Here is a 13,990-nt window from a genome sequence, read left to right on the forward strand (position 1 = left end):
AAAGCTCAAATGTTTAATGGCAAATGCCCTTATAAAGTGGGGGAGGCCCATTCCCACCAATTCATTCTTGGGGCCTGGAACCAGCTGCAGGTAACTATGTGCATGATAGGGTGTAGTCTCCGGAATAGTGGCCTCCCAGCAGGTAGGAGTGTCTTGAAGGGGAACAGAGGCAGTGGCTGAACAATAGAGTGATCTAGGGAGGAAGGCTCCTCCCTAGGTAATCTTTGTGGCATCAAGGTCAAGGTCTGGCTTAGCCTGCTTCAGGCTGGGGGAGGTTACACCTGCATACTCTTCTAAGAGTGTCTCCCCCTTCTGCTTCTTTCCTCCGTCCAGGAAACCTAAACCCCGCCTATGTCTCTTCTCCCAGCTATGAGCTGCTGGCATCTTTATTTACCATTCAGAATTAGCTGGGGGCTGGTCCCTCAGTGTTTCAAGGGTGGACTCTCTCCTGCAAACAGTTTGGGGGGGGGGCAAATTAACATTAAAATACAAACAGAACTAAGTCAAACCCACTCCAGGTCTTTATGTGCACAGCTAGCACAGTACCTGTGGCGTCTCCTTCACAGCCTCCGAGGGGATTCTGTCGCTCACAGTGCTGCTGTGAAGTATCATTGTTGCTATGACTTGTTGGATCCAGGAATAAGTTAAGATTTTGCAATTCTCTCTCTAAGAATTCCCCTCATACTTGTAAGGAATTAAGTCATTGTTGCTAATATCTGAGTGCCCGCTTACAGTTGTGCTTAGGGCTTTAGTGGAACAGGAAAGCGCGGCTCATTAAACCCCCTGCAGAGTCAGCCAGCCCCACCCAGTGGAAGGGAGGCATTTACTCTAGCTCTGGAGGGGTGCAGCTCCCCTAGTTTTGGATGCATCTCTCAGTGACTGCAGCATCACTTTAAAAAGGTATTTGGGGCCCTGTGAGACAACTCAGCTAGAAAAGGTATCTGTCACCAAACTTGACACTGACCTGAGTTCAGTTCCCCAACCCCACAGGGTGGGAGGAGAGGACCAGTGTTTGCTAATTGTTCTTTGACCTTGCCACCTTGACTCATGCACTAAGCACATACACACACACACACACACACACACACACACACACACACACACGCACACGCACAGGCACACGCACACACAAACACGCACGCACAAATTAAGATAGGTCCATTACTACTGGTCTCCAGAAACAACAGAGGGGGATGGAGCCCTTGATGGATGGAACTGAAAGAAATGGTTGTCATTTACAAATGAGGCTCAGGCTGGACTGTTTAGTAAGCAATACACGTGTTTCTCATCTCACATAAAGTCTGCATGGCACTGACCAGAATCCCAGAACTTAGCAGATGAAAGGGGGAGGTGAGGAGCCTGAAGCCCACCTGGAGTAGATGAGCTTTTTGTCAGAAAATTGACTCTGTGTGTGTGTGTGTGTGTGTGTAAAACACACACACAACTGCCTCTTTTTTTTTTTTTTCAAAGATTTATTTATTATATGTAAGTACACTGTAGCTGTCTTCAGACACTCCAGAAGAGGGCTCAGATCTTGTTACAGATGGTTGTGAGCCACCATGTGGTTGCTGGGATTTGAACTTCAGACCTTCGGAAGAGCAGTCGGGTGCTCTTACCCAACCCACTGAGCCATCTCACCAGCCCCACAACTGTTAACCTTTTTTTTTTTTTTTTTTTTTTTTTTTTTTGTCCTGGCATGATATATTTTTAATGGGACTTTACATCCTTCTGGGGTTCTTTTTTTTTTTTTTTTTTTTTTTTGTTGTTGTTGTTGTTGTTTGTTTGTTTTTTGGTTTGTGGTTTTTTGTTTGTGTTGTTTGGTTTTGGTTTGTGTCTTTTTTAAAGGTTTATTTATTTATATATACAGTGAAGACACTGTAGCTCTCTTCAGACACACCAGAAGAGGACATCAGATATCATTACAGATGGTTGTGAGCCACCAGGTGGTTGCTGGGATTTGAACTCTGGACCTTTGGAAGAGCAGTCAGTGCTCTTAACTGCTGAGCCATCTCTCCAGCCCTCTACATTCATCCTTTATGATAAAATTAACATCCTCCTGGCTTGTTGTTTAGTGAGATAAAGTTTAATAGTATAGCCTAGTCTTAATTGGAACCTGAGACCTTCTTACCTCAGCCTCCGAAGGCTGGAATTATAGGTGATGATAAACAACAACAAAATGATTAATCATATTCATATTAGCCACTCAGGCATGTGTGTGGGTGCATCCTGGAAGTATTAAAGTATTCAGAGAGGAAACTGTATCACCAAATAGTTCTTACATTTTTCCTGTCTTAGGTGGGTGGTGGTGTCCCACACCTTTAATCCCAGCACTGGGGAGGTAGAGTCAGGTAGATCTCTGAGTTTGAGGCTAGCAGAGTGAGTTCCAGGACAACCAGGGCTAGCTACCCAGAGAAGCTGTCTCCAGAAAACAAAATTTTAAAAGAAGCTTAAAGTTTCATGGCTTTATTTCACATTCTGCTTTTGAGCTCCTTGTTTGCATCCATTGTAGCTATGTGGAAACTTTCAATGAAAGAGAAGCCAAGAGTAGCTTACTGTTATCAAAGAGTCAGCACATCAGAATATGAGCAGAGCGTGGCTTCTGGGAAGCCTGGGGTTTGAATGTCCACCATGAGCTGGGTTATGCTCTCTGTAGTAATGGTACTATTGTTAGCAGGAGGAAGTGATTGGTGGCTAAGATAGGAATGACCAGCTCAAAAACATCCTCCAGGCTAGGCACATGCCTGGGATCCCAGCACTCAGAGGTAGAGGCATCTCTCTACCTCTACCTCTTGGATTTTAGGTCATCCTGTGCTACCTAGTGAGTTCTAGGTTAGCCTGAGCACAGGGTACAAAATCAAAGCAAAAGCATTCTTTGTTAGGATGTACTTCATCTTGGAGCTGAACTGATGGAGCACTTGACTGGCATTCGTGAAGTGCTGACTTTCATCCTTTGTATCTCACAGACTCTGTGTGGTGGTTCACATCCTTAAGGGAGTTCAAGGTCACCCGCAGCTACACTATGAATTCTGGGCCAGCCTGGGCTACAAGAGACCCTGTCTCAAAAATAAACAACAGAAAAACTTACCTTACCCCTCTGTATCATTTGCATAAAGATTTCAGTAGTTAGCTGCAGACATGCACATGCACAAATGCCTCACCAATGCTGCCTTGGTGGCTTCCCAAGTCCTACCCTGACCCTCCTGTTGGGCAGACAGTCTTGTTTTAGGTAGGGTTTCCATTGCTAAGAAGTGACACCATGACCAAAGTCAAACTCTTATAAGTGACAACATTTAATTGGAGCTGCCTACAGTTCATTATCATCCTAGCAGGAAGCATGGCAGTAGCCAGGCAGACGCAGTGCTAGAAAAGGAGCCAAGAGTTCTACATCTTTATCGGAAGGCGGCCATGAGAGGCTGCCTCTTCCACAATGGGAGGAGCTTGAGCATATAGGCCCCCAAAGCCCACCCCCACAGTGACACACTTCCTCCAACAAGGACAGAAATTTTCCAACAAGGTTACACCTCATTCGAACACATGAGTGTATGGGGGCCAAAGCTAGTCAGACCACCATCTCCTATTCCCCTTCTCTTTCCTATTTCTGTCAAGCGTGTGTGTGTGTGTGTGTGTATGTGTGTGTGTGTGTGTGTATACATGTACATATACACAAACATCCAGCTCAAAGCTTTAATGGCTACTTGTTTAGTGATATAAATATCCTTTATTAATATATGTGCTCATCGACATTTAGGGCAATGCCCTTGTTTTGCTATTACAAATGCTAAAATGGGCATATAGGCACCCGTGCAATAGGAAAACAACTTTTGTATACAAAATTCGAGTTACACCGTCCCAGTTTTTCATACAGTAAATCTCTTCCAAATTTACTTGTTAAACAAGGAACAAGTCAGGCCTCTGAATACGCTCAACCCCTTCAGCTTCCAGTATCTCTTTAGCATAGACTCTATCTAGAAATGTGGAACACTTTGCAAATTTCTGTGTCCTTCCTGCATAGGGCCCATGCTAATCTCAGCATCCTTCTGTCCTTAGCAGTCTGCTGCCAGAAAAATAAATATGGTTAACACCCATGCTTTCTTTATTAGATAATACCCGGCCCCACCCATGCTGGCGTCCATTGATGAGCATGAGGTTTCTCTAGGCTGTAGTCAGCTTGGAAAAGTCTCACTTTGCTTGCATCTGTAGAACACTCATTCCTTATATTTTGTGTAATGTAACAAGCACTTTACAGCTAAGCAGGCTGTCGTTTGTATTTGCGAGCGAGCACACTGACAGCAGCTTGCCATTCTGCAGGAAATGGCTTTGTCTCTGTTCCTTCCTCCTGAGGGCTCCTTCACCTAAGCTGCTGGGCCTCGCTGCTCAGTGGGAAGGGTCTATATACTGGGGAAATGAAGGTATGGACTGAGTCTTTAATGCTGCCATTTCCTAGGGTGTGTGGCTGAACTTGTGTGTGCCTCGATGCAGGCTAGATGGAAGATTTTCAGGGTCCGTCCTGGGTTCCGTCCTGAAGCATGAACTCCAGTGTCACGCGTGCTTTGATTGCCTTGATAGGTGAAGGGTGAAGCCTTAGCATTGGCTTGGTTTCAGCATTTCCTTAGGCTATGGAACGTATATAAATATAATTCCATATGCCAGCCAGTAATTTTAGGCTATGAGCCATATTTATTGGCCACTTGGCTCTTGCCTATGTCATTATCTACTTTGAAATTGGTGGTTCAAGCTGTGCATGGTGTTGTTGCACGCTTATTATCCCAGCATTTGGGAAATAAAGTCAGGAGAATCCAGAGTTCAAGGTTATTTCAGTTATATAACAAGTTCAAGGCCAGCATGAGGGATACGGAACCCTGTCCAAATGAAACAAGAAACCTCTCGTGCTTTTGTTTTTAGTATAGAATAGAGTTTATTTAGGGCATGGGGAGGGGAGTTAAGAGAGTAGCAGAGGCAGAGAGAAAGGCAGAGAACAGAGAGTAGATATGTGGAGGCCGGCCATGACCGTGTGGAGGCGGGGCAAGGGAATGGGGAGGGGGAGCAAGGGAGCAAGAGAGAGGTCAGAGCATAAACTAAAAAAAAATTATTATTATTAACTGCTGGAAAGTGGTGGCACACACCTTTATTCCCAGCTCAGAAGGCAGAGAGATAAATGGATCTGTGAGTTTGAGCCCAGCCTGATCTCCAAAGAGAGTTCCAGGTCAGCCAGGGCTATACACCAAAACCCTGTCTTGAAAAACCAAAAGAAAAAAAAAACACCTTTTGTGTGTGTGTGTGTGTGTGTGTGTGTGTGTGCCTGTGTAGGTATGTGCACATAAATTCAAATGCCCTTGGGGGCCAAAAATATCAGATCGCTGTGGAGCTAGAACTATATATGGGATTGAGAGCTGCTTGACATGGGTGCTGGGGCCAGCAATTGGGTCCTCTGAAAATACAATATGCACAAAAATTGAGTTTATCTCTCCATCCCCGTCTTACCAATATTTTCAGTTACTTTTATTTATAGGGGCAGTTAGGGGAAGCCCCTGTGTGTGTGCACACAAGCTCTATGTATTATTGTATACCCATGGAGGTCAGAAGGCAGCTTGTGGGAGTGAGTTCTCTCCTACTGTGGGTCCTGAGGATTAAACAAGAGCCCTCAGGCTTGGCTGCAAACACCCTTATCCACTGAGCTATCTTGCTGGCCATATGTGTAAAGATTACTAACATTCTGTACATATTAATTAATGGAAATTGATATGGCTGCAGTTATTCCTTAACCAGCAAGTTCGCCAAATAATCACACAGAGACTTTTTACTGTTTCAAAGCATAGTCCTTAGATGGGCAGACTCTTTCTAAAGATTTATTTATTATTATATGTAAGCACACTGTAGCTATCTTCAGACACACCAGAAGAGGGAGTCAGGTCTCATTACGGATGGTTGTGAGCCACCATGTAGTTGCTGGGATTTAAACTCAGGACCTTCAGAAGGGCAGTCAGTGCTCTTAACTGTTTAGCCATCTCTCCAGCCCCAGCTAGGCAGACTCTTTTTTGTTGTTGTTGTTTTTTGTTTTTTTTTTCCGAGACAGGGTTTTTCTGTATAGCTCTGGCTGTCCTAGAACTCACTTTGTGGACCAGGCTGGCCTCGAACTCAGAAATCCGCCTGCCTCTGCCTCCCAAGTGCTGGGATCAAAGGCGTGCGCCACCACTGCCCGGCAACTAGGTAGACTCTTAAGTAGCTCATCTAAGTTGACCTGATTACCTAGCCCCATCCAGACACACGGTTAGCTATACCTTCCAGGCCCATAGACACGTCTCTTCCCATGTCTCCTGGCAAAAGGTCTTTCTCTTTCGTTTTCCAGGAGTTCCTTTCTCCCTCCCAGGAAGTCTTGCCATCCATTTCCTGCCCAGCTAATTGACTATCAGATTTATTAAACCAATCAGAGAATGCCTTAGGGTGGTGAGGAGGTGCAACCTCAGAAGGCATACCCTGTTTGTAAGTCGGCCCTTTGTATTGGTCACTTTTCTGTTGCTGGGGTAAAATCCCATGATCCAAGGTAACTTATGAATATTTGGGCTTACAGTTTCAGAGTGGGAGGCCGTAAAGTCAGGGTAGGCACAGCAGCCAGTGGCTGGAGCAGGGAGCCGAGAGATCATATCCTCCGCACAAGCGCTTAGTGAGAGATCAAACTGGAAGTGGGGCAAGACTATAAGCTTCCAAAGTGATGTATTGAGTGATGGGCACCTTCCAGGACCTCCCCAGACAGCACTACCCACTAGATGGCACTACCCACTGGACACAAAATGTCCAAGTGCGTGAACCTATGGTGGACATTTCTCATTTAATCCAGCACAACCTGGGCTACCAGGTTTGTTTGTTGTTTTGTTTGTTCCCAAAATTTGCTCCCAGTTTGTTGAGGATCTGAAAACATCTTCCCATAGACATTCTCTGTGTGTGAGGATTAGCTTCCTACGCTAAGCCCCAAATCTTAACTCAACCCACTGTTACCCTTTGCTGTCCATGGTGCTGCGGGGGAGGAATTCTGAGCCTGCACATAGGAGCAGATGCTCTCTACCCAGGATTTGTGTGTGGTCCATTGTGTCTAGACCAGGGGTTCTCAACCTGTGGGTCTCAGACCCCTGTGAAAGGGTTAGAATCCATCAGAAATACAGATGTTTACAAAATTACAGTTATGAAGTAGCAAAAAAATAATTACTGTTGAGGGGGGTCACCACAACATGAGGACATGTATTAAAGAGTCACAGCTTTAGGAAGGTTGAGAACCACTGCTGTAGCTGATATTGAAGGAGTGTAAGCCTTGCCTTGGGGGCCATCTATGAAGTTGAGACCCAGTGTGATGGTTTGTATATATGCTCAGCGAAGGGAATGGTACCATTAGAAGGTGTGGCCCTGTTGGAGTGGGTGTGTCACTGGGCGTGGGCTTTAAGACCCTCACCCTAGCTGCCTGGAAGCCAGTGTTCTGTCAGCAGCCTTCAGATGAAGATGTAGAACTCTTAGCTCCTCCTGTCCCATCCCTGCCTGGATGCTGCCAGGCTCCTGCTTTGATGATAATAGACTGAACCTCTGAACCTGTAAGCCAGCCCCAGTTAAATGCTGTCCTTATGAGGGTTGCCTTGGTCATGGTGTCTGTTCGCAGCAATGGAGACCCTAAGGCACTCAGTGTCTCTGATTTTCGTTTGCTTTTTACACTCCTTCTACCTCACCTTTGTTGTTTGTTTGTTTGTTTGTTTGTTTGTTTGTTCTCCAGGATTTGCTTCCCTTTCTTTCCCTCACTACTCCATGCATTCCTCTAATAAACTCTTTGTTGTCTGGACACATTTATTCCCATTTTACAGAAAGGAGGCTGAGGTACAGCCTGGCTAGGGACGTGGCTTGTGCAAGGTTGTGAGGTCTAGATTTGAACCCAGCCTGCCCAGTGCCCCTTCCCCTCTGGGCTTAGTGTTTGACAGTGGAGAACAGGAAGTCTCTCAGCTCCACTCTGCTAGCCCAGGCACTTCCCTCATGCCTCCTTACTCATGAATGTCCTTCCGGCCCTCTGGGCTTCCTGCAGTTCTCTTCATCCATCTCACTTTGGCCAGGCTGGTCTGTAGACTTTTAGAGTGTGTGGATTGTTGGATGTTACCTAGGAAAGCTGTAATAGTTCCTACATCTCCATATCCTCAGGCAGGCTGTAGGCCCCAAATATCTCCCTTCAGCTTCTTCTCTTTGCACCTCCCAAGCTGACTTCTGCCTGAACAGCTTGGCTCCTTAGGTCAGCTTTGTGTGGCTGTGGGGACCCAGCAGAGCAGTAAATCATGTGTCTAATAATAACCAGAGACTTGAAGAGTTGGAGGCTTGGGGAAAATGATGGTTTGAGTTGCAAAGTTAGTCCCGAGACTTTAGTCTGCCTGCTGTTACTGTAACAAAATGCCTAGTGGCACTCTCGTTGCTGCCCTGCCCAGTGTCCTTTGCAGCACACACAATAAACCCGACCTCTTTCTAAAGACTATGAGGGGTAGGGTAAAGGTGATTACGGGGTTCATAATTCTGGTTGCTGGAGAACCCCAGCAACATGGAGCTGACTTCTTCACAAAGACCCCCAGACTACTTTGCAATGTGTTGGAGAAACAAAGGCAGAGTGGGGTCAAGCATGAGGGAAGGTCTGCTCTGGTCATTCAAGGAAGCACACATGAATCACTTCCTGAGGTGTAACTCCTAAAACCTGACTACCTCCTTCTAGTCTACTTCTCCAAAGCTCCATCTATGGAACATGGCTACACCGGGTACCAAGTTTCTAGAATGTACTCAAGTCTTATCTGTACCATATCGAGAATGGTGCGAAAGAGATCATGGTCCAGGAATCAACAGAGTGGGGGATGTTATCAAATTCATGATCCATCCTAAAACTTTGCCTGTCCATGCAAGCTTGCCTGCTTTCTAACATCAAAACTTCTCTCATTATGATACAGACGGATACTGTGACGGGTAGCTTTAGTTGTCCACACAACCCAGGGTCCCCTTGCAAGTTTCTCAAAGAGTGTCTCAAAGACTGTCTATGGTGGGTTGTGCTGTGGGCAAGTCTGTTGGAATCTTAACTGATGTGGGAAGACCCAACTCACTGGGAGTCGAAACATTCCCTAAGTAGAGTTCCTGAGCTATAAAAGAGCAAAATTGAGAGCATGCAATACTATGTAGCCCTCGTGTCATTGGAACTCACAGAGATCCACCTGCCTCTGCCTCCCAAGTGCTGGGATTAGCATGCCTCGATCTTGCTCATAACTACATGTGGTGTGATTTACTCTTTGTAGTTTCTGTGGTGGACTAAGACCTGGCTTTAACTGAAATAAACCCTTCCCCCCTAGGCTGCTTTTTGCCAGGGTCTTTTATCATGGCAACAAAAGTGAAACTCAGACAGGTACTGTCTCGACAGTGATTCCCATCAAACGGTTTGTCATTTTGGCCTTGCCTGGGGGTACACTGTGTTTGATCTCATGTATCTTTCACAAAACCCTAGTTATCAAACCTAGAATTCTCAAGGGAAAGAGGAGTTTGTCTTAGGAGAGTGACAGGCAAGTTCAAGATGAGAAAAATGCATCTTGTATTTGTTTTATTGCACCTGCTTCTTCAGATGTCTCGGAAAATTGCTCTCACCAAGTGTGGTACTCAGGATCTTTCTGAGTTCAAGACCAGCCTGGTATATATGGTGAGACCATGAAGTCAAAGATTTTCCAACAATGAAAGAGTGAGGGATTATGTAAAAACAAGAATATTTCCCAAGTATGCTAGTCTGTCATTTGGATGAGCTGTCTGGAGAAAGAGGAGTTGTATGAGCTGTGTGATGAGGAAAACCAAAAGTTTCCCAGTTTCTATTATATGCTGTAGATTCAGAGCAAGTTACTTTCTGTAATCCCGTATTTGTCTAGAAAAAGCAAAGGCTCCACGACTCCCATCTACAGTACGACCATCTTCTGAAGGGGGGGATGTGTGTGTGTGTGTGTATGTGTGTGTGGTGTGTATGTGTGTGTGTGTGTGTGTGTGTGTGTGTGTGTGTGTGTGTGTGTGTGTTTTGTGTCAAGACAGGGTTCCTCTGTGTATCTCTAGTTGTCCTGGAATCCAGACCAGGCTGGCCTCCAACTCAGATATCCACCTGCCTCTGCCTCCTGAGTGCTAGGATTAAAGATGTGGACCACCCCTGCCCGTCCTGAGAATATATATATTTTTTAAAGTAAAGAGAGCAACACTTTTAAAAACTCTGTATATGTATGTATATTTGCATGTTTGTAAGATACAGGTGCCCTGGTACCTATGGAAGCCAGGAGAAAGGGTATAGGATGCCCGGGAGCTGGAGTTACAGGTGGTTGTGAGCACCGCAGGGTGAATGCTGAGAGCCAAACTCAGGTCCTCTGAAAGAGCAGCAAGCACTTTTAACTACTGAGTGATCTCTCCAGACCCTATATGCTTCTTTACTGGTGCCCTTCAGCAAGGCATGGTGTAGCAGGCCTACAATCTCAGCACCCTGGTTTGTATAGCAAAACCAAACAATGGCTGGCAGGATGGCTTAGTGGCTCCCAGTAGAAGGAGTGAACAGACTCCTGATGTTGACTTTCCGTGTTCATGGCCCATCCCCTCTCCATCTCTCTCTGTCTCTGTCTGTCTCTCTCTGACTCCTTCTCTGTCTCTGTCTGTCTGTCTGTCTGTCTGTCTGTCTGTCTCTCTCTCTCACACACACACATACACACACACACACACACACACACACACACACACACACACACAAAACTTAAAAGATTAACAAAACCACCAAGTCAAATGTTATTTTGGCCTCCTGTTCTGTGCAGTGCTGATCTCCAACTTCCTAGATTTGTGTGGGTCTGTTTTGTAACCTGCCTCCAACCCTCCCCCATCTCTGCCCCCACGATCCAGCAGGTAAGCCCCCTGCTTCTCTTCTCAGATACTTTAGGCCCCTCCTATAAACTTGGGGACACCTGCATTCTGATTTTCCTGACCAAGAAAATCTGGGAGCAGTGTTAACAGAGAACAGTGTTAGATGATTTATAGAAGGAACCACTGTCAACATCTTTAGAGCCAGTGGGTTGATGTATAAAAGCCTTCTCTCCCACTGGCCAGTCTAGTAAATCTTGATGGTGCCGAAGGCTGCAAGATAGGGTGCTGACCACTTTTATTTTGATTTGCAGTGGCCTGGATTCTATGAAGTACAAACCTAAGAATATATGTCAGCGGATCCAATTCCAATTTATCATTTTAATTTTGCTAATAACCATTGAAGTATATTCACCATGATGGCATCCCTCTGGTCCATTATCAGACCTAAATATATAATGACTTCATTAAAGAATCTGTGTGATGGTGTGTGGGACACTTTGTTTCTTCTTTTCCCACAAAAGGAACCTTTTTTTGAAGTCCTTGGGCCACCTGGCCACCTTGCTCCACAGCATTCTTCCCTGTGCCTTCTAACTTACCTTCAGGGAGCCGCCTGGCCGTGGGCCTCCTCCTTAGCAGACTTTGGAAGGAATAAAAGTCAGAGATGCTTAAATCAGGTGAGAAGTGGTGTAGAACCCAGCATGGATGCTTTTGGCAATCCTTGCATGGCTCTTGGTGAATTAGCAATTTGCTGTTTTCTTCGTGCTAGAACGGTTCTGTGCATCGGATGATGGCATAGCACTTGTCGGCTCCTGGGAAAATCACATTCTCCTGGACTGCTGGAATGCTTTTGCATTAGATGCAGTCTGCAAAAAACAAGACAAGCGGTTTCACTTGTTATTTCCTTCTCAACAGAAACGTGGCACACAGAAGAGAATTGAAAAGCGCAAAGGGATGGTCAATACATTCTGAGTGGGTTAAAAAGAAAAGACAGCAATCCCTCTATGAAGATGTCTCAAAGCCACTGAATTTTCTTAGGGTGGATGGTTTTTATGTTTTTTACGTGTTGCCAGTATTGAGCTAAATTAGTAGTAAACGTCTGCTCCCCTTTCTGTATATCCCAACCACCGGCATGACGAAGAACCGCCAAGAAATGCTGGTGCCTGCTGCCTTTTGCAGAGTAGGGAAAACTTTAGTATGGAGACCTCAGTGTGTTCCTCCTGGCCAGCTCTGCCTTCTGCCCTGATGTTAAGGGGGATCCTGTAAAGTTGGAACTCTGTGAATTCCACACTCTCCATCTCTCCATGAGCACGTTTTTATCTTTTAAGAACTATAAACATTTTTAGTAATTCTTTGAAAATTCCATCCATACATACAATGTAGCTTGATCACGTTCACATGGTGAAGTTACTGGTACCTATGTTAGGGATGTCTTACCTCTTTTAGACAGGATCTTGTGTAATACCTCATCAGTTCTCAATCCATGGGTCTCCACCCCTGGTGGGTGTTGAACAACCTTTGCACAGGGGTAGCCTAGGACCATTGGAAATACCAGGTATTTAGATTATGATTCATAACAGTAGGAAAATTACAGTTGAAAGTAATTTTATGGTTGGGGAGTCAACATCACATGAGGAACTGTATTAGAGGGTTGCAGCACTAGAAAGGTTGAGAATTACGGCCATAAATGATTGCCTTGAACAGTCCTCTCAGTGCTGGATGACAAGTATATGGCACCACCCTTGATTTGGGGACATGCCTTTGATGAGAAACTGCATTGGCATTGACAGTTTCTCATACTTTGGTTGGTCATGGTGGGGGCACATCTGTTTTTGTTTATTTGGTTTGCTTTGGTTTTCGAGACAGGGTTTCTCTGTGTAGCCCTGGCTGTCCTGAAACTCACTCTGTAGACCAGGCTGACCTTGAATTTATAGAAATCCCTCTGCCTCTGCCTCTGCCTCCCTGGTGCTGGGATTAAAGGCAGGGATCACCATTGACTTGATGGTGCACAACTTCAATCCCGGCATTTGAGAGACAGAGGTAGGTAGATCTTTGTGAGTTCGAAGCCAGCCTGGGTTACGTAATGAGACCCTGTCTCCAAAACTTTTTGTTTTTTTTTCAAAATTTAAAATTTAAACTTCAGGTTCTGGAGAGATGGCTCAACAGTTAAGAGCACTGACTGTTCTTCAGAAGGTCATGAGTTCAATTTCTAGCAACCACATGGTGGCTCACAACCATCTGTAGTTAGATCTGATGCCTTCTTCTGGTGTGTCAAGGACAGCGTGCTCACACACATAAAATAAATAAATAAATCTTAAAAAAAAAACCAAAACACTTCACTGGGGATGCCACTGGCTTTTGGGTGTGTGTGGGTTTTGTTTTGTTTTTTTCTCCTGGTTGAAATTTTATGTCATCCCATGGCTGTAGGTTTTCCACGGCACACAGTGAATTTCAAAACAATTTTTTTGTTCATTTTGTTTTTTTGTTTTTTTTTTCAAGACAGGGTTTCTCTGTATAGCCCTGGCTGTCCTGGAACTCACTCTGTAGACCAGGCTGGCTTCGAACTCAGAAATCTACCTGCCTCAGACTACCGAGTGCTGGGATTAAAGGCGAGAGCCACCACGCCCGGCTCAAAACAAATTTTATAATCAAATTTACTAGGCAGCAACATAATGTAATTATTTTACTCTGAAATGGCAGATTCCTTTGGGAAAAGCCATGGCTGAAGTCCTTGGCTATGTGGTGCACGTAGCAGTTAAGTGAGGATTTAGGTCCTTATACTGACGTCTGCTCCAAATACATCCTGTTAGGAACTCCTGGGTACAGGGTTTAAAAGAAACCCAGGATGCAGGTTACCAGAATTGTGTGAAATGTTTCTGCATCCTAATTTGTGTCTTGAGACTATTTGATGCTTATATTTTACCTACTTTGCGTGTGTTTGGAGTCGAGCACAGATGCCACAACATACATTGTTGAAATCAGAGGACAACTTTTTGGCATTGGTTTTCTCCTCCCACATTGTTGATCTTGAAAACCGAACTTATCAGTTATCAGGCTTGGTGTGAGCTAAACCACTCTGCCACCCGATTTTATATTATTGGTAGAGTCTCATCATGTATATCCA

General features: G+C 45.0%; 1 protein-coding gene and 1 long non-coding RNA gene across 2 annotated transcripts in view; one reads left to right on the top strand and one right to left on the bottom strand.

The window, feature by feature from the left end:
* Positions 1 to 13,990, top strand: part of Akap12 (A kinase (PRKA) anchor protein (gravin) 12) — a 93,143-nt gene that overhangs the window by 23,226 nt on the left and 55,927 nt on the right. The gene's annotated exons all lie outside the window — the stretch shown is intronic.
* Positions 1 to 13,990, bottom strand: part of Gm40592 — a 33,333-nt gene that overhangs the window by 12,177 nt on the left and 7,166 nt on the right. The window contains exons 3-4 of the long non-coding RNA XR_003948988.1: positions 12,304 to 12,399; positions 11,466 to 11,732 (exon numbers count right to left, since the gene is read on the bottom strand). This is a non-coding gene — a long non-coding RNA (predicted gene, 40592). The remainder of the gene's footprint in view (positions 1 to 11,465; positions 11,733 to 12,303; positions 12,400 to 13,990) is intronic.

This window comes from Mus musculus, chromosome 10, assembly GCF_000001635.26.
Source record: "Mus musculus strain C57BL/6J chromosome 10, GRCm38.p6 C57BL/6J".
NCBI lineage: Eukaryota > Metazoa > Chordata > Mammalia > Rodentia > Muridae > Mus > Mus musculus.